The sequence below is a fragment of the Xenopus laevis genome, chromosome 7S (assembly GCF_017654675.1).
Source record: "Xenopus laevis strain J_2021 chromosome 7S, Xenopus_laevis_v10.1, whole genome shotgun sequence".
Lineage (NCBI taxonomy): Eukaryota > Metazoa > Chordata > Amphibia > Anura > Pipidae > Xenopus > Xenopus laevis.
In genome coordinates, this window is record NC_054384.1 from 61,661,691 (window position 1) to 61,683,336 (window position 21,646).

The following is a 21,646-nucleotide window of genomic DNA, read 5'->3' on the forward strand; positions in this document are numbered from 1 at the left end:
AAAACAAACCAACCAAAAATGAATGTATCACCAACCATCTGCATCTGGATCTGGCAGCACCATGATATTTAATGGTATGCTTTTCTTTCAAACAAAAATCATCACTCATAACATAACGGCTATCACAAAGCTATTATATTAATCATGCTTAAATGCTTTGTGAAACAGTGGGCTGATGGTTTCATTTGCATAAGATTTTTTTAGGTAATTATTTTATCTTTTTTTTGCAGCTGGTTATAATATATTATACAGATATGATCATATCAACGGCAGGCATATAAGCTTCTGAGCTTTTGTGTTCAGATGATGCAAATTGTTGCCTACTCTTTCTTAGCAGTATAACTTGTGGTTTATATAGGACATTTTCCATTGAATGACCTCTGTCTTTTCTTCTCACCGCTACACTCTCCACTAAATAGATAGACAGTCATGATTCAAGCTGTAATTTTGTCAGGACAAAATGAGAGTGCCAGCATCCAGCCAATGCAGCTGCAAAAGGAGGGTAGGAAGGGAGATACAGAGTGTGACCAATCAAGAATGAGTCTAATTCTGTTTACACAGGGGGCCTTCCATGGGAGTGATGCACACAAAGAAGCGAAAAGCTGGTTCTCTCCCCATGTTCTTCTGCCTTTGATATTTCGCACCCTGCAATAGGATAATCTTACTCAAGGAACAGGGGGGCTTGTAGGACTCTCTCTCTGTACACCTGTTTAACAAAACATTTTCTATGTGGCCTTTACCAACAGCCGTAAGCCCATGTTGCTTTCTTGCGTATGAAGTGTTGTAGATTCCAAATATATATTTAAATGAGAAACCACTTCTCTTATATTGTTTAATTGCTTTATTAATATTGCATTTTAATTTAATTATTCTGCAATTAAACATTCAATAATAAGTGAAACAGCCAGAACAAGATCACAAAGACGTCATTATTCATTACATATTAATCTTGTATACTAATCATTTTAGGGATCATGTATATAGTGTTTTTTTACATCAGTTTTTATACTCTTATCTTTATCTCTTATCTTTTGTAGCTAAATAATGTAAAACACATACTATTCATTAAAGGGGTGATTAACTTTTAAGTAAACTTTTAGTATGTCATAGAATGACTAATTCTAAGAAACTTTTCAACTGGCGTTCAATTTTTCTTGACTTATGTATGACTCGATGTCGGCCCCAACACCCTGCTACTCCCAAAAATACTCCAGACAAAAATAATGGGTGAAAAGGTTATTCCTTAACCTCATTTAAGCTTAGGTAAAATATCCACCAAACAAACCTCATTGTTATTATCACCACATTGAGTAGTCTGTTAAAATGCATAAAAACAGCCGCTTAAGGCTGCACATAACAAAATGAATAAAATGTTGACATGTGTAATATAAGGCTGCATATAACATTTCACAATAACTTGTAATAACTTACAGTATTCCTGTTAACCAACCCTGTTCTCCAGCCTAAGGCTAAGCCTCTATCCCTTCCTTCCGTGCCTACTATGCCTAAGCCTATCCCCAGATCAATCTCACCTTAGCACTACAACGCCCTTTTGGCTACCCATTAGGGGAGCCCCACTACGCCAAAGCTGCAACTTATCTCCCAGCCCTACTTGTCGGGTGGGCGGGAGGGGAGACACTATTACTCCTGCTGTTCTCGAGGTAAGACTGGCTTCCTGGCCCTCACCCCTCTATTTATGGTCTAAGCTCAACCCTTTCAGCCCTACTTACATTTCCTACAATCCCCATAATGCTAAGCCTCCAACCCCCACCATAGGCCTACTCGTCCCTCAGTCATGCCCCTATCTGCTCTGCTGTAAGGCTACAAATATGTTGCTATTGCTAATTGTTATTACTCGTCTTTTTATTCAGGCCTCTCCTATTCATATTCCAGTCTCTGATTCAAATTGATGCATGGTTGTTAGGGTAATTTGAATCCAACTTTCTGCCTTCTGTTCCATCTGCTTTTGCATATTCTCATCAATCTCATCCTAGTATTAAATTATTCAAAAAGGGATGTCCCCATATAGCAAATTCTATTCTGGCTATGTGTTTCTGGAATGCTCAGCTAAAATTAAATTTTCTAATACATTTCCTCTAATGGTGTGCCTGCATATCATTAGGTATGCAACTGGTAATTTATTGGATAAATTATGATTGATGTCCATGTTATTAATAGAGACAACCCCCTACATAGAGATTTGGAGAACAGAGCAAACTCCCATTTTAGTACCACAAAGGTTTAATTTGCCTCCATTTGTGAATAAGGTATTACTGCAATGAGATTGATGAGAGTATGCAAAAGCAGACAGGGCAGGAGGATGAAAGCAGGTGAGTTTAGAAACAGAACTGGTCTGGTGACTCCACATATGAGCAGAGTTAAAAAAAGTACTATACCAATAATAATGGAAAATAGTCAACATTTCAACATGAATTGCTTTAATGATTACTTTCTACATCCTAAGGCCTACAATGTTTATTTAGTTATGAGGAGTTCCTTTTTGTAGTTCTATTTTTGGAATTATTGCTTTGAGCCATTGTGAATGATTTTTTTAAAGCAAAATTCTCAGTTAAGTATGACATTTGCTAAAAGCAGAGCAATGTCCATAAACAATAATGTTGGATTCTGACACTGACCATTTATATTACAATATAAGAAAATTAAAATAATAAATTCAGTTGGATGTGAATTTTTAGTTACAGTTGGACTCATTCCCTGCCTTTATCCGCCTCCCTCTTGAGGGAAGCATGTAATGCCTCATGACTGCTCTTTTCCAGGTGGTATGAAAATTATGCATGTATAAAACTGTTATTTTGTGCAGTGAATGCTCTTAGTTTGTACAGGAAGCAAAGAAGATAGGTTAAAAAAATGCCTGTAAAATACAAAGAAACACTGTGATGTGTATATAAAGAATAAAGTTAGTCCAATTGTAGCTTTGTTCTAAATGCAGTTGGACAAAGTAGATGTCATATACAGCCTCTAAGGCAGTGTGCAACATTCAATAAAAGGGCACATTGCACTTTGCACATTGCCATCCTCTTTTTCACTACAGGGAGTCCTCGAGTTACATACACGCGACTTACATACAACTCATACTTACAGGCAGATACTATTTACAGTAATATACTGTGGTTTGCTTGGCCTTTATTAAAATGTAGCTTTAATAAACCACCTGCCGCAATCCCCTCTGGCATGTGTCGTCTACCGCACGCCACAGAAAGGTAAAAATACATATGCACAGAAAGGTAAAAAATAAATACTATGTTAAAACATACATCTGTGGCATTAATAAGTAAATGTATATGTTTCAACTTACATACAAATTCAACTTAAAGGGATTCTGTCATCGGAAAATATGTTTTTTTCAAAACGCACCAGTTAATAGTGCTACTCCAGCAGACTTCTGCACTGAAATCCATTTCTCAAAAGAGCAAACAGATTTTTTTATATTCAATTAGGAAATCTGACATGGGGCTAGACATTTTGTCAATTTCCCAGCTGCCCCAGGTCATGTGACTTGTGCCTGCACTTCAGGAGAGAAATGCTTTCTGGCAGGCTGCTGTTTTTCCTTCTCAATGTAACTGAATGTGTCTCAGTGAGACATGGGTTTTTACTATTGAGTGCTGTTCTTAGATCTACCAGGCAGCTGTTATCTTGTGTTAGGGAGCTGCTATCTGTTTACCTTCCCATTGTTCTTTTGTTTGGCTGCTGGGGGGGGGAAAGGGAGGGGGGTGATATCACTCCAACTTGCAGTACAGCAGTAAAGAGTGATTGAAGTTTATCAGAGCACAAGTCACATGACTTGGGGCAGCTGGGAAATTAACAATATGTCTAGCCCCATGTCGGATTTCAAAATTGAATATAAAAAAATCTGTTTGCTCTTTTGAGAAATGGATTTCAGTGCAGAATTCTGCTGGATTAGCACTATTAACTGACTCATTTTGAAAAAAAATTTTTCCCATGACAGTATCCCTTTAAGAACAAACCTACAGACCCTATCGCGTATGTAACCTGGGGACTGCCTGTAGAACCGTGCATGTATGTTGTGAATATAACATTTTTCAACATTGCATTACCACCTTGAGACCATCCTCTCAACAAGGTGAATGTCAACAAATACTTTTTCGTAGAAAAACACTGGGCCAATCTATATGCAATTACCTGAGTATCTTGGGATACTGCTGTGGTATTTCATATTACTGCATATTAGTCACTTGAATACAGTATGTAGTGCGTAACCTTTCAGAGACTGTCCTCTTATCTGGAAGGAGGTCAGTGGCTACTATTTTGCTGACAAAATGCTAGTCCTGTGGCTACAATGGCCTTCCAACTAGGGTTGCCATCTGGCTGGTATTTTACTGGCCTAGCTGGTTAAACCCCTGCCAAAGCCGGGGCCGGTATTACAAATTTACCGGCAATGTAGCTGCTGGTAAATTTCTAATACCCTTAACAAGACTACTTGGCCTGCCTCCAATCCCCTGGAAACTTAACTTTTGCCCTCCTTCTGGTGATCTTTGTGAGGTGGCCACGCCCCTTTTATGCCACTGTCTGCTCCTTTTATATCACACCCCGCCCCCTTTTGTTCACACCCCCCACCACCTGGTAAAAATTTTAGGAAAAGGTGGCAACCCTACTTCCAATCGATCAAAATTCATCATTCCAAATGGTAACTGCATCACACAAATAATCTAGGGTTCTTCAGTTGTGCTGAGCTTCAGTGCTGACATCTATGTAGCTGAAAATGTCACTGTGCAAAATGTGTACCTAGAGGTTTTCTAAAGTGCTGAACTTTAATCTGTCATCCATATCCACCAAAAGCCAAGGCCTAACAATTTGACCAATTACATTGCAGTATTCTATGATATCATAGAACTGTTCCGCAGTGCATTGCAGCAAAAAAGAAAACATAGTATGTATTGTTCTGCTGTACAGTGCTGCATACATACTGTAAGTAGTACTCTATAAATAAAAATATACTTACACACATATTACTTTATAAGTGATACTGTTGCAGGAAAACATGTTCTTTTTTTCAAAAAACGCACCAGTTAAAGGAACAGTAACGTCAAAAATAAAAATGAAAATATAATGCAGTGTTGCCCTGCACTGGTAAAACTGCTGTGTTTGATTCAGAAACGCTACTATTGTTTATATAAATAAGCTGCTGTGTAGCAATGGAGGCAGCCATTCAAAGGAGAAAAGGCTCAAGTTACACAGCAGATAGCAGACAAGATCTGTCTGTCTAATGGTGTTATCTGTTATCCATTAGTTAACCTGTGCCATATAGCCGTTTTTCAATTTCCACCATTGCTCCACAGCAGCTTGTTTATATGAACTATAGTAGTGTTTCTGAAGCAAACAGATCAGTTTTACCAGTGCAGGGCAACAGTACATTATATTTTCATTACTTTAAAACACTTACATTTTTTGGTGTTACTGTTCCTGTTTAATAGTGCTGCTCCAGCAGACTTCTGCATTGAAATTCATTTTTTAAAAGAGCAAACAGATTTTTTTAATGCTTAATTTTGAAAGCTGACATGGGGCTAGACATCATGTTTCCCAGGTGCCCCCAGTCACACTGCAAGTTGTAGTGATATCACAATATCACCCCCCCCCCCAATAGCCATCAGCAGCCTATCAATAGAACAATGGGCAGCTAACCAGATAGCAGCTCCCTGACACCTCTGCTGAAGGTTTCGTTTGCATTGATGCGTGGGTGCTATTCTCATGCTAGGGAGCATGACTTGGGTCGTATTAAAGAAAGCAGTTCCATCCTGAAGTGCTGGCATTAACAAAGCTCAGATTCAAGCAGAGATGGAACTACGTTACTATGTTAGAGTGAATTATTTGTAATTTAGAAATAAAAAAGTTAACCATAAAAATCATGACAGAATGACTTTAAATTTACACTGTAAATGAATTATCCTCACTTAAAGTATATTGAAATGGTCCACTGTAAGGCTTTGCATATACTGACTTGAAGATACAGTGCTACAGAATGGCCAGACACACTTCTGTCAAAAAATGCTCTAAGGGGCTCTATAAAGCTCCATAAAGCAGTCAGTTAATGAACCATTCTATGGTTGCTTCCTTGTGTCTTAGAAAAGCATCGTACTGCATGCACAGAGAACTGCAAGGCAATTAGTAACTAACAAACTATAATCTACAGTCTGGTCCTTTCCCTATGGGACCAGACTGTAAATTATATCCTTATAAACGGCGCGTTCTGACGTCAGAACGCGCCGTTTTCTTTGAGTCAGCACTTCCGCCGCTGCTCAGCACTTCCGTCTCCCTACAGCTCTACCTCCGCTCTTTCCCCCCTCCCATCTGACTGCCAGGATTATATGTTTACTTACGCAGCACGGAGTGCTCCTCCTTTCACGAGAGCCAAACCTCTAAACCCAGCCAGGGGAGCAGCACTGTCAGCCGGAGACATCTAAGGAGGTGCGGTTTTGACCTTATTATGGCGTTAATCACCCTCCCCCTCCTGTTAGGAGCAGAGCTGCTTGTTTAGTGCCGAGTGACTGCTGCAGCCTAACACAGTGCTCGGGCTGCCAAGTAGCCCTGCTGCTGTTGTTGCTGCTTCTAATGCATGGAGGGTAGTATACTGTATATATATATCAGCAGCCAATGGACTTAGATTTATTTGGCTGAATGCAAATAGTAAACAAATGGCAACGCAGGCAGGGAAGGCTCTCTAAGAGCAGCAGCAGAAAGGATTGTACTCCAAAAGAAAATTAAGTGTGGGAATGATCAGCGCTGAGGTTATTCCTGGGCACAGGAGGGATAGGCTGGGATAGAGGGGGTCTCACAGAAGCAAACAAAACTCAGCCCTCTATCCCCTAAGAATGGAAACTTTCTCACTCCTTGGATACTGCCCCTTATTGCTTCGGTCTCATTTCTCGCTCCCCCCTGCATATCCACGTCTGTTCCCTCATCCTATGATGCCTTACTGCTCTCCCTTTCCTCTTCATATTATCTCTCTAACACCCCCTGTCTCAAATTTCACTACCTGCCTCTCCATTTTTCACTCTGTCTAGGAACCCTCTCCAATCTCCCTCCCCTCACATGGTCTCACTCTGTTCTTGCCCCCCCCTCCTTTCCACCGTCCCTCCCAGTTTTTGCATAACCTCTCTCTCTCCCACCTTCAATCTTCCTCCTTCCCTGGCCTTTCTCCTATGTCTATGATGTTACCCATGGCAGGCAAGAAGGCAAGGGTAGAACAAAATTAGGAATTCAACTACAGGTACTGTAGAACAGCAAGTGGGACAGAAGCAAAACAGGCTAATTTTGTAGTTCATAAAGCAAAGCCAGACATCTTTAGGAATCAAGACACTGCACCTAGAAAATGTAGATTATAATACATAATGTACCCCCTGCTATAATTTATAAAGATATTAAAAGTCACCTCGGAGTTATGTGACCTGTATAAAAGCACTCGGCCTGCGGCCTCGTGCTTTTATATGGTCACATAACTCCTCGGTAACATAATATCTTTATAAATTACAGTAGGGGGTACATTATCCACTATATATCACTGATTTAATATTGTATCTAATTATTTTGAAACAACTCTTGGGGAGTGTATTGGCTGTCAAAGTATTTTATAAAATACAGCTAAAAATATAAACAGAAAAAAATGCCTTATTGCAAACTGCAAACATTGCTCCCTTTTGAGACTTTAGCTGCACCAATCTCTACAGGCAGAATTGTTAAATGTAGACTCTACAACAACATAAAAACAATTTACATTGTACAGCTTTAAGCCTTGCAGTCAGGGCCTCACTACTTAATCTACCATTAAATACAGAGGGCCATGAAATATGTTGACGCTTTGTAAATAAATGTAATAATTAATTTTTTTTTAAAAAAAGTTGAAAGCTTCCTATAGACTTTAAGAGGGTTATTTACTAAAGTAAGATTTTTTCTGGTGTGGTCACCATTTTTTTATGGGAAAAAAAGGCAGCAAAAAGCCAAAATCCGAAAATACTCCATCTCAAACCTGCCGAGGTCATGCAGAAGTCAATAGCAGATGTCCCTTTTAGAATTGGAAGATATCATGATCTGCGCTGGGTTTCATATGATAATCCAAAACATTTGTGGTTTTCAGATGATAACCTGAAAAACTTGAAATTTTCGGGCGTCTGATCCAAAAAAATCATACATTCAGTGGTATGCATAAATACATACATGAATTTTTTCATGATTTTATGGAGAGTTTATAGAGTCATATCCTACAACGATTTTTCAAATTATTTTATTGATGAATAAGGTAAAATTGTAGATAGGAGTTTGGTCGAAATTGTTTTAATAAAGTAATGAGAAAATTTTGGATTCTATTAAATAACCCCCTAATTCATGCATGAAGAAATAGAAGCTTTGAGGCATAGCATTGCACAGCACTATGTAAATATGTGATTAGAAGCAATGGTTTGGAATGATTTGTTTTCTTTCTCTACATCGGTGAGAAAAGGATAAGAAGATTTTTTTTCAAAACACTTCACACTTGCTGAACCAATTTGCTGAAAGCCTGTAACAGCTTCTCTGCCCTCCTTCTTTTTTGTTTCTTGTTTATCCTTTCTTAATAATAGGCTGCAAGCTAAGAAAATCACTCTGTGGGTGCAACGGGAAACTATGATCATTTCCTGCTGCTTTCATTATTAGTTCCATAGACTGGGGGCATTGAGAAACTTTCTCTGGGAACTCTCTGGGCAAAGATCAAAGCCCTGACACCTTTAGTCTCTTTTCCAGTATATTAGGTTGTGTTGGTTTTTTTTTTTACACTTTTACTTGCATGCCAAATTTCTTCTGATAAAGCTATCTCACAAATTAAAGGCTCAATAAGGTTACGGAAGGTTTATTTCAGTAGCGTGATAGAATCACAGAACCACTAAATGTCAAATTAAATGAAAGTTTATCTGCATTTTATTTCTGACATTACCACTTTACTGTCCTGCTGTAAATTTTGCAAGCGGTCTATCTTACCTGGGTAAAGAGGGAGTTCAATTTATCAAAATTTAAGATTGAGAAAAATACCCCCACTCATGCAAAAATTTTAAAAATGAAGATGAGCTTCTTTTCAAGTTTCTGTTCTCCAAAGCTAGCTTATAACGAAAAAAACTCAAACCAAATAGACAACACACATACTGTAAAAAGAATCCTCTCTTGCAGGATGCCGGTAGTGTAACTTATTACATGGGCTTAAAATGAAAAGAGATGACAAACAGGACAGGATATTGCTCAGGTCTATTTCATCGCATTTTAATATTCTTTAGATGGTGACTATGTTACTATGGCTCTGTTACCTACTTATCAATTTCAGGAGCAAAATTAAACTCAAATTATCAGTAAGTGACCTTTTCATTACATTTTCTTTTCTTGAAACAGAACATTCCATTTAAACAAGAGCTTTGTAAAACAACTCACACTGTTTATTCTGAAAAGCTTATCTACAGAAACATCTTCTTTAAATTGGTCTACTGATGCACTGAACACACCATAAAAGCATTTAATAAAAGCATACCTCCCAACTGTCCCGTTTTTAGAGGGACAGTCCCTCTTTTGACAGCTCAACCTGCAGTCCCTCGTTTGTACTGGAAAGTCCCATTTTTCTCTGCACTGAACAGCCAGAAAAAGGAACAATGTTTCTAACTTAATTGGCTTTTGGTAGAGAGCCCAGAACAGCCACAGCTGCTGATAAGATACTTTTGCAACAATTTCAACAATTCACCTTCATTAGCAAAACTGTAATAACTGGAAAAAAAAACCCACAGAAATATGTTCAAACTTTCATAACCTGCCAAATTTAGTAAAATGAACATGGTAATCAGAGGGTGTGGCTATATAAATGGGTGTGGTCAAACAATGGAAACCTTTTTGTCCCTTTTTTTTATTTCCAAAATGTTGGGAGGTATTATACAAGTAACTGCTGTACATCCATATGCAATGTGCTAGAATTTACTTCATTCTGTTGGATGGAAAGTAAAAATACATTAAACACAAAAACACAATGCTGAACTCTTGAAGTAAATTAATCTATATAAAATGATGTTTCCATTTTTCAACAGATATTTTTAGTTACTTATACATACTTGATTTGTTGGAAATTAAGGGATAAGTACTATATATGGAAGACTGGCTGACAGGACATTAAACACGGAGCAATTCCCTAACATAGCAATTAAAATTGCAGTTTCAGTTGACAAGGAAGAAAAAAATATAGAATTTAAATTAATAAAAGAATTCTACTCAGCAGTATTGGTGAGAATACTAGAATATTTTGGAAATCCCCAAAGAGCAGATAAATAGATGAACAGAGTAAAGCCGTGTGAAACCTAATGCAAGAAAAGTCATAGAGCACATTTGAGAGAAGAGTCTATTAATCATCACTGTCAGAAGTTGTAGAATAAAGCTCAGTAAGTGAAACTGCCCCTAAGTGATATAGATTGCTGCTAAGTTTGGATTACCATGTCTTGCTAGATAAAATAGTACATGTGAAATATAATATGGACTATAAAAGTAATAGGAGACACTTTTAAATTGAACAGAAAATGTCTAAAATACAATTTACAGTATTTCCCCATTTTACATGTTTCAGAAGATGGGATAAAATGGTACAAAATCAGAGAAAATGCAAAATCAGGGAAATATATTCTGCATTATATATTGCTAGGACCACAGAAAACTGGGTAAAATGCAGGAAAACTTAAAATCAGGGTATGTACAATTGAGGATTTACTATACCTCTTTAAAATGATACTTTGATGTCACATGTATGGGCCTGATGTATGGGGACTTTTTATGATATGAGAAAAATGTCTTATTACCACTGCACTTTTCTCCCATGGCAGGATCATACTAGAGCCAAGAAATGAAAATGCCCTAAAGCACTGTACAATGTCAGTGCTATTCTGTATAAATAAATAACAATACGTTTATTTTAGCCTTCTTCACAATTTTCAGAAAGTATTATATTTGAGGGCAATGCTGATCTTACTGTCCTACCATCTTTGCATTCTGATCCTTTCCTAGCTGATATGCAGGTACAGGATCCCTAATCAGAAACCCCATTATCCAGAAAGCTATGAATTACGTGAAGGGCATACCCAACAGAGTCCATTTTAACAAATAGTTCAAATGTATTGCTTAATATTCTTTACCCTGGAGACAAACAAGCAAAACTATTTTTTTTACTAATATTTTTACAGTGTACATTTTTTGGAGATGTATTTTTTTAATTAACTGGTATCCCACTGTTGGCTTATCTTCCCTTAGGGATACAGATGCTTTTATCAATGTAAACTGAGATCAAATCGGGCATAGCTGCACTTTGTATGAAGTATTGCACAAAGCCACATAAACGTTCCCTTACTGTGTTTGTTTTTCCAGTGTATGTCCTTTTTTATACACACATACATATTCTTTTTCAGCTGACTGGGTACCCTACTGGAGGTTGGCATGCAGGGTATTCTTTTAAAGAGAAAGATAGCGTAAAGGTAGCATAAAGGGATGCAAGCTATGTCCTTCAACATGTGGTGCATGTATCTTAGTCACCTTTTTTTGAGCATTTTTTAATGATTGGGGGTCAACAGGAAAACTGACATGTATTAACATCATCAGATAGAGCAGTCTGAAAGCCACTTTTGGTGCAATTGATTTTCTAAAATTATAATGCTGAACTTGTGACTATCTGATTTTCTGCTCATGTTTTTGGAAGTTTACGTAAAAGTCTTTATGTGTGAACTGATTTCATAATGGTCAGTCTTCATGTCTTTTGTGAAATACATATATCGCCTGCATATCCTTTTAAACACAACTGTATACACTGGGTTATCTGCATTAAAACAGGATTGGACATTGCATGTGGAGTGTGACCATTAGTAAATCCATGCACATTCGCTGGATATGTTTTCTCACACAAGGAATGTGGTTGGGGGGGGGGTAAGCAAAGACCTTAGAGCAATACAGAGTCAACTTAAAATTCTCAGGATGATTCCTTCACCAGCAGACAAAATAATATGGTTTTCTGCAGCACCTCAGGGGAGGGTGTCAGGTTCTCAAGAGGTTAACAAATGCTGGCTCCCAGCCACCTGGGCTGCCTTAGAATTAGATCACTGACAGTGACAAGTTTTCACTGGGACAGAAGGGTTGGCTCGGTAACCAGATCTGTCATTACAAGGAAATGCGCTTTTTCCCGTGTAATGATCTAAGGACCAATTTTAATGCAAACACAGCCATGACCTGCAATAAAATTTGCCATAAAAGCCAACAGCTTTAATCACATGGTTAGGAGGCAGCCGTTGAGTCTGCACTGTATGATTAAATGACATTAAAAAATATTTCTTTTAACAGGTAAGGTGATGTGTAGGCTGGGACAACAATTTCCACAGCTTAGGGGGACAAAAAGTAAATAAATGCTTGTCTCGCTGAGTGATCACATGTACTGCCATGTCTAGAGATGCTATAGATGTCTGTTTGTTTTTTAACCTTTTCCTTCATCTACTAGAAGCTATGTAGGAAAGATTAAAGAAAGAAATGTGAACTTTAGTTACTGCGTAACTAAAGCTTCTACACAGATTTTGTTTAGGATAAGAGCTTGATGCACAATATTGGGGCAATGCCATAACATGGCACAGATGCAACAATTTGGTCTTTCAGTCCAAAAACCTATAACAACCAAATGAGATGTTACCTGTTTATTCTAACTGCACTATGCTAGTAATCTGTACTTGCTGATTGATCACAATTCACAATAACTTTATTTACTATGCCTGTAGCACACTTTACCCTTATTATAACATTTCCTTCCATAGTGATTAATCCATAATCCAAATTCTCATTAATTTTCAGATTCCCTAGTGCTGTGGCTTAGTGTATTGGTGTTGGCAAGTGATAAGTATTCTCGATTAATGCCACTTAGCAAAGACAATTCTGGAGATTTTGCTGTAAATGAGCACAACAATTTCCCTTCTAGGAAACCTTTGTAATTTCTTCTTTATTGCACTGTTGAACATGGTGACATTCTAAGCCACCCTGGTTCCTGTTTGGATTGCCTTTAATTGCCTTTTAGTCCTGTTGCTTGAAACTAGATCCCACCAACACGTCAAATAGTTAGATATGTTTCTTGGAATATTAAAAGATTTTGTGTGCAATATCTAAAGCAAGAAGCTAATTATGATACATTTCTATTAGTGTGCGATGATGTGAAGTGACTGTCTCTCGATCCATCATTTACTCCTCTGCTGTTTGGCATCGGTTTGCCAGCAACCAAAGGCAAGGGGTAAAATTGCAAAAGCTTTTCTAACACAATACATTTCAATTAAACTGAATGCTATACAACTTATTATTGCAGTTCTGTCTTTGTGCATGAGGTTGTTCACATTTTATACAGTAATGCCACATTATAATGTAATTTCTTCAAGAGAGGAACAAGGATTTACTTGGGTGGATAGGGCTAGGCCAGGGGGCAAACTCATGTGACATGCTATATTTAGGAGAATATACTGGATTACAATTAGAATTTTCTTTAATTTCCTTACAGACTACAACTTGTAATATATCAGTTAGTACAGTATAAAAAAAGTACGCAATATAACACTAGAGACCTTTAAAATGTAACAAATTGCTGCATGTATGCATAATACATCATTCAAACTATTATGAAAGAATAGTGCACAAAATGTATGTATGGTATATCTAAAATGGACTGCTTTAATTTTCTGTAATCAGAACTAATAACATGTATGGGGACCATTATCTGGAATTCTCAGGACCCAAGTCTTGCTAGGTATAGTTCTTTCTAGACAACTCTATTATTTAGAGCAGCACTGACTGATGGCTTAAAGTGTTGGAGATACAACTCTGCAACTCTCCTTCTTCAGCCTCTCCTGTCCCTTCTTTTATTAGCTCTGGGTTAGAAGGGAAGGAAAACCATGAGTGGTATTGGGTGGGGGTACCTGGATTCACAGTGGTTTTCTGTGGATTTAGGAGTAGGTGGCTGCTCCCAATTGCTGGTTTTGAGTGGAAACTGATATGAAAGATTATGAATTCCTTTGTACAAGTATTAATTACCTTTTATAAGACCTTGACTGCTTGAAGACTGTCGTTCTGGGTTTTTCTTGGCACAAAAATTTCTATAAGACAAACCAAGGATTAAGTCAAATAATTGTTTTTTAAATAATTACTGGAAAAGTCCTTATCATATTCTCTGCTGTTGGCTGCGGTGTTGCGCACACACAGACTCTATATATAACGTTTTTTCCTGAAAGACAGTCATGACCTACATAACATATAGACACAGATGCTACAATAGTGTCTTTACTAATAATAGATTTAAAACATAGAAACCATCTTGGTGAATATGTTTCTCCTGATCTTGCTTAATCCCACATCATGTCTAATATCCCCTTTTACCCTACTCATAGACTAACTCTAATGAGCAGGACCTATTTTACCGTTATCATATATATGTTCTTTACACGGATATGGGAAATCCATTATCCAGAAAGCTCTGAATTATGGAAAGGCCATCTCCCATAGACTACATTTTATCCATATAATCCACATTTTAACAAATGGTTTATTTTTTTCTGTAATAATAAAACAGTACCTTGTACTTGATCCAAATCCTTATTGGAAGCAAAACCAGCCTATTGGGTTTATTTACTGTTTATAAAATGTTCTTGTATTCTTAAGGTATGAAGATCCAAATTATGGAAAGATCCATTATCCAGAAACCCCTAGGTCCTGATCATTCTGGATAACACGTCCCTATACCTGTATATTTAACTTATTGAATTATATTGTACAACGCAGAGGAATTTGTTGCTGCGTTATAAATTAATATCAAAAGTAATAAAAAAAGGTATATTTTTCAAGTTAAAGTAAATATATCAGACCCAAGATAATACTGCCAATACCTATTCACATGTATTCAATGAAAGCCATTCTACTTAATGTAAAGTAATCTGGAGTGCCCCTTTATTTTCAATCTGAACACTGTTGCACCTCCATGACAGAGAGGTTCAGACTCTGACTAAACAGATTGGGTGCTGCTGGGTGCTCTTTTTGTAATTATCTCCATTATCAGAGAAACACCAGACACTTCTGTAAGAATAGCAAGTATCACTTGGAAATGCTGAAAATATTTTTTTGCCTACCATAGATGACATATTAACTATACTGTTTGTTCAATTTCCTTTATAGATGATTTATACTTATATGAATAAGAATTCCTAAATAGATATACACAAATTTTAAAATACACTCTGTGGGTGGGACTGAGTGGAATGTGCTTCTGGACTTTCTTTCATTAGGAGAAATATGTTACTGGCATTTGTAACAGGAGTACTAGTTTTGCCTTGATAGAAGGAAGAAACAGACACTGAAACTGACACATTTGTAATTTTTCTATATATGTTCCATCTCTTTGTCCTGCACCTCATGCATAGTGTATATAACTGCAAGAAAACACACAGACATAGGTTTATCTTGGGAATTTTACTATGAGGGCCTGCAGCCAAGACCACCAGTTGAGAACAAATATTACACTTTGACAGACATATAGACGCCAGACATCACTGCAAAAAAAAAAGTTACATAACTGAATAAATGACAGCTATTGTCTTGAATCAACTATCTTTAGTCAGAGGCCTATGTAACAAATAAACCAATTAGTTAGGCAACTGAGTCATATAGGGCCACCTTTAGTACCCATATTGCATTGTGAATCCTAAATTATAGATCTGTACAAACAACACAACTATCGATGATTTTTGTATGTATTTTATCTATCTATAATCTGTTATCTATCTACTTATTTGTCTGTGTGCCCTTTTTCTTTATAAATATTATTGTAATTTACCATTAAGACTGGTTTTTGTTTGATGTTACATTTAAAGGTGCTTGACTAAGAGGACATGTTATATGCAAACATGCACTGATTTCGGCTGCATTATTTCTTTAAAGAGACATGGAAACCTTTCTATTAAAGGTTTAAAATGCTCTTCTGATATTACACACCCCACCTTTGTGTAATCCTTTGCAGTTGCATTCCTCTGGTGTCAGATTTTTTAAGATCAAAAGCTTACCATCCCTCATCGCAATGTTTTTCCAACTTTTCTAACTTTCAGCATATTCCAGGGCAAGTAAGAAGAACTTAGAACTGAAAATTGATATGATCCCCTCCTGGCTAGTTCATCCTCTTTTAGCTGTTGATGTCTTTCTCACTCTTCACTCTATATATCCCCTCACTGGGAACTAAGTTCAATTCAGTAATAGGAACATGCTAACTATCCCCACCGCTACAGGGCAGCATTAATGCTCTGGGATTCCCTGAGAACAAAGATGCATACTTTATTTTCCTTGTTGTTTCAGTATAGCAAAAAAGAAAGACCAATCCATATTGTTAAATTGGCCACTGAGTCTTCTGCCACTAGCAATGTTTAACACTAGTAATGCTTAAAAAATATATTTTTTTCAATAATGACCGAAGTTATTCATTGGTAGTAAGAATGTTTCACTCTTTTCACTGCAGATGACAAAACTGATATACCCTTCTATTGCAATGCTATTATAAATGTCATTTTGGTATTACAGGTATGTAATAAAGAAAATGTTTCAGTGGCTGAAGATTGTTCTTCACCATTGTATATTTTTAATTTGTCTTCAATTCTGCTGTAGCATGTTTGTGAGTAACAAATGTATGATATATGAGTAGGCCAAAGGATGGTTGTTGCTTATTTAAATTAACATGGCACACACTGTGATATATGCTTAGTTCCACAGACTACTTGTCACTTCGTACATAAATATGTTCTAGTACAGCATGTTTAATACACGTTTTCAACAGATATTATTATTTCCCTGTCATGATGAAAGTTTTATTGCTGTGCCGCCTCAATGCAATTTTTTTCTGGTGAAACAAACGTATGGGGAAATAGCAGGAGCACTTGGTTATACAAATAAGGTAGTTTCGTAATAATATATCTCTGTCTATAGTATAGCGATAAATGTTTCCCAATTATCTTTAAGGATTTGGTTTAAAACCAGAACATGATATTCTTTATTACATGGGTCAGGCATGCTACTAAATAAACTTAAACTACTCTTTCTCACATATACACATGTCTGAATTGTGTAATGGCCCTTTAAACAGTCACAAAGACAACAGGGGAAATTTATGCCAGCGAATGCTCAGCCACACCTCGCCAGGCGTAAATTAGTTACCACTACGCTAATTCACTAAAATGCAAAGTTGTGTCTCAGCAGCAGAGCGCTGTAGAAGTTTCACTAGTGTTAATTTGTCCGCGCAAGCATTTCTTAGCGATCTTTCGCTAGTGTTCCATTCTGCCTAGCAAAACTTCATTAATACTCTTACGCTTAGGTCAATTTGAATAGGGCTGGCAGGTAATATATATATCTTTATTTGGTGAAATTACTTGAAGTTGCTACTTATTAAAAATGTCAAAGGAAGCAAAATAAAGACAAAAGAGATCCTCTATTGTCCTAGACATGAACCCACCCTAAAACAAATGTGGCGTGCCCCTCAAATTGGTTAAAAAAATTGATAACACAACAATCTTTTATAGTTAGGACTTTTGAATGCAATCCCATTTTAAAAAAATTAAAAATTCCAGCGTTTTTTACAACTTTTATGAGGTTCCGGCATACAGTATATAATGTCACTGACGTAAGATTGAGGAGGATGAAGCTTCATCTTATCAGTTCGCCTGGTCTAAGGTGGTGAAGGAAACTCTGGTGAAAGAGATAACGTTCTATAAAATTCGCACTTTAGTGAATTTGCGGAGTAACGGCCGTTCACGTGAGTGAAAATTTTCACCTGGCGATAGGGCATGAAACTGCACTAGCAAATTTTCATCTATGCCTGTTAGTAAATTGGGGATGTCCCTGCAGATGAGATTTCTGGTGAATTTAGCTAGCTACTTCACCCTTTAGTTAATCTGCCCCAAGATTTTTAGTCACCCAGACAGTAGGCTTATACTTAATTTATAGACTGTGTTAAATGAAAGAGTAGTAGCAGTACTGAAGGTACTAAAACACACACTTTCTTTTTATGTGGAATGTACATACTGTTCCCTGTATCCCTGATTTCTTCACATTAATAAGAAGTGCAGAATTGTGCAGAACTATAGGTTCCATGCAGGATGCTGCCACTTTGCAGAGTGATTTGACTAAATTGGAAAACTGGGCAGCAAACTGGAAAATGAGGTTCAATGTTGATAAATGCAAGGTTATGCACTTGGCATAAATAATATAAATGCAAGTAATACACTAAATGGCAGTGTGTTGGAAGTTTACTTAAATGAGAAGAAGTTTTTGTAGATAACCAGTTGTCTAATTCTAGGCAGTGTCATTCTGTGGCCACTAAAGCAAATAAAGTTCTGTCTTGCATAAAAAAAGGGCATTAACTCAAGGGATGAAAACATAATTTTGCCCCTTAGTAAGGCCTCGTCTGGATTATGTCATGCAGTTTTGGGCTCTAGTCCTTAAGAGGGATATAAATGAGCTGGAGATCTAATTATGGGTTTTAGGGTGCACTTTTGAGGAAAAAATTATATTATCACATACTGTGTGCATGTGCTTTATAAACATAGATTGTACATAATAGAGAAGCAGATCACTGCAGCAAATAATTTATGAGAGGGAGGACTCTGCAATAATTATTGTTAACAGAATTCATAATGAATGCAAATGAAAAGTCAGTACACTTAGGGGCAAATTCATCAAGGGTCGAATATCGAGGGTTAATTAACCTTCGATATTCGACTGGGAATGAAAATCCTTCGACTTCGAATATCAAAGTCGAAGGATTTTGTGCAAATACTTTGATCGAACGATCGAAGGAATAATCGTTCGACCAAAAAAACTTAGCTAAGCCTATGAGGACCTTCCCCATAGGCTAACATTGGGTTCGGTAGCTTTTAGGTGGCGAACTAGGGGGTCGAAGTTTTTTCTTAAAGAGACAGTACTTCGACTATCGAATGGTCGAATAGTCGAACGATTTTTAGTTCGAATCCTTCGATTGGAAGTCGAAGTCATAGTCGAAGGTCGAAGTAGCCCATTCGATGGTCGAAGTAGCCAAAAAAAAAACACTTCGAAATTCTAAGTATTTTTTCTTCTATTCCTTCCCTCAAAGTTAATGAATTGGCCCCTTACTGTATGGGACCTATTATCCAGAATTCATTGGGCCTGGGGTTTTCTTGATATGGGGTTTTTCTGTACGTTGTCTATTAAAAAATAATTTAAACATTAATAGATCCAATAGAATTGTTTTGCCTCCAATGTGGGTTAATTATAAATATCTTAATTAGTATAGGTATAGGTGTTTTATTACTACAAAGAAAAAGAAAATATATTTTAAAATTTTTAATGATTTGATTAATCTAGAGTCTATGGGAGATGTCCTTCCCGTAATTGGGAACTTTCTGGATAACAGGTTTCTAGATAACAGGTCCATAATTTGTAATTCTATCTTTTTTCAGCTATATTTATGTTTATTTCTTTCTGACTGTCTGCAGTGCTAAAAAAAATGTTTTTAAAGCATTATTTTTGTTTACTTGCGTTAAGCCAGTTTCAGCTTTACAGTAATGGGTGATTGCAGGTAAAACTTTTCATTTTCTCTAAATGCTTTGGAGAAAGTAGCTACAAAAAGGGACTTTATGTGGAAAGTATGACACAGCTGTGATATATTTAGGGGAAAGGGGGCCCCGTAAAAGTTCCTTTCTCCAGCTGGCTCTGGCTACAGGACCATGGTTTAATTAAAACACATACTACTTTTCCCCTCATTCTTTTGCAATGTAGTAAAGCATATATTATCTGACAGCAGTTGTTGGAGGGTCACTAGGGAGTGAGTGAAGATTAGCCAGAGATGTTCGCAGGGTAGGAAGATCACTCAAAAGGGAGTGTAGTTTACATTGTTACAAAGAATGGAATCTGAAAGCAGGATGTGGTAATGCTCAGTACGAAGACACTGTGCAAAGCACATTCTCCATCCCATAAATCACTTAACTACAAATGATTCACACATCAGAAGCCTGCTTCTAGCAAGAACTGTGTTTTTATGATGTTTCTGTGTTGTTTAAAAGCACATCCATTACTCGCAGGATCCAACCCATACATCATTAACTACAACATCCATATGTAAGATAAATTGTCCTCATAGAAAATGTTAATGGAATATAAGAGTGCACTTTTAAAAACAAAAAAAAATGTGTCTGGGTGCTAGTAAAAAATGTGTTTTGACAAATAGCCCCATAATTTCCAGGCTTTTCTATGTTTATATAAAATATTTATTGGAACATTTTGACTACAAAGGTATGGGATCCATTATCCAGAAAACTATATTTTAATAAAATAATTCACATTTTAAAAATAATTTTTATCTTGAATATATAATAATATAATATAATAATACAACTGGTAAATAAAATACAAAAATAAAAAATAGGATCTATTATCCAGAAACCCATTATCCAGAAAGCTCCAAATTACAGAAAGGCCTCTTTCATTGACTCTATTTTATTTAAATTTTCCAAATTTTTGAAAATTATTTATTTTTTCTCTATAAAAATGAAACTGTACCTTGTGCTTGATCCAAACTAAGATATAATTAATCCTTATTGGAAGCAAACCAGAATATCGGGTTTAATTAATGTCTAAATGATTTTCTAATAGACAAGATATGGAGGTCCAAACTAAGGAAAGATCACTTATCCGGAACCCCCAGGTTCCGAGCATTCTGGATAAGAGGTCCCGTACCTGTACTTTGTACATGATCCCAACTAAGATATGTCAATCCTTATTCAAGCCAAAACATTAGATTTAATTCATTCTGGATGAACACTGCTTCAATACATTTTCTGTTTAATTGTAAACATCTAAACGTGAGATCTGCCGGTGGTAAGCAATTCTGTCATTGCTCCATGCCTGAGTTGCAGAATTAAACAGCCAATTGACCAATTGAAATTTATTTAACAAAATCAAATTTTTTTATATTTGGGTGAATAGGATTGACCTGCAAACTCAAATCAAATTCGAATCGAATCCGATTCAAGTTTTTCCAAAAAAAACATTTGATTTTCAAAAGTCCACTCCAAATTGTAGGAGGTCCCCCATAGGCTAAAACACTAATTCAACAGGTTTTAGTTGGCGAATAGTCGAATTTGAATTCTTAAAGGGGCAGATTTATCAAGGATCTAAGTGAAAATTAGAATTAAAAAAATTAAAATTTCGAACTAATTTTTGTGTTCTTCGACTAAGGAATAATCCAAATTTGAAAAAAGTTAGAATATCGAAATTTAGCATGTACTGTCTCTTTAAAAACTCGACTTTGACCATTCACCATTCACTAAAACCTGCTGAATTGCTGTTTTAGCCTATGGGGACCTCCTAGAACTTTGGATTCAATTCGTGGACTTTGAAAAACAATTGTTTTTTTTTGGAAAAAGTTTGAATCGAATTAGATTGAATGTGCTCTTACTTCAATTAGTACAATTCGAATTCGAATGAAAACGGCCTATTCAGCCGGAAAAAAAAATAGATTTTTTTTTTGATAAGTTTCAGTTGGTCTTTTTAAAATCTGAGTTTCGAAGTTATGGGAGTTCCCATTACTTCGAAATTCGACCCT

The 21,646-nt window shown here is 36.6% G+C and overlaps 1 protein-coding gene across 1 annotated transcript in view; it reads right to left on the bottom strand.

Moving 5' to 3' along the window:
* The window catches only part of cdon.S (cell adhesion associated, oncogene regulated S homeolog), a 132,264-nt gene that overhangs the window by 90,403 nt on the left and 20,215 nt on the right, over positions 1-21,646 (bottom strand). Inside the window, exon 2 of the mRNA XM_041571311.1 lies at positions 14,071-14,132. The gene's annotated coding sequence lies outside the window, so the exon portion shown is untranslated. The remainder of the gene's footprint in view (positions 1-14,070; positions 14,133-21,646) is intronic.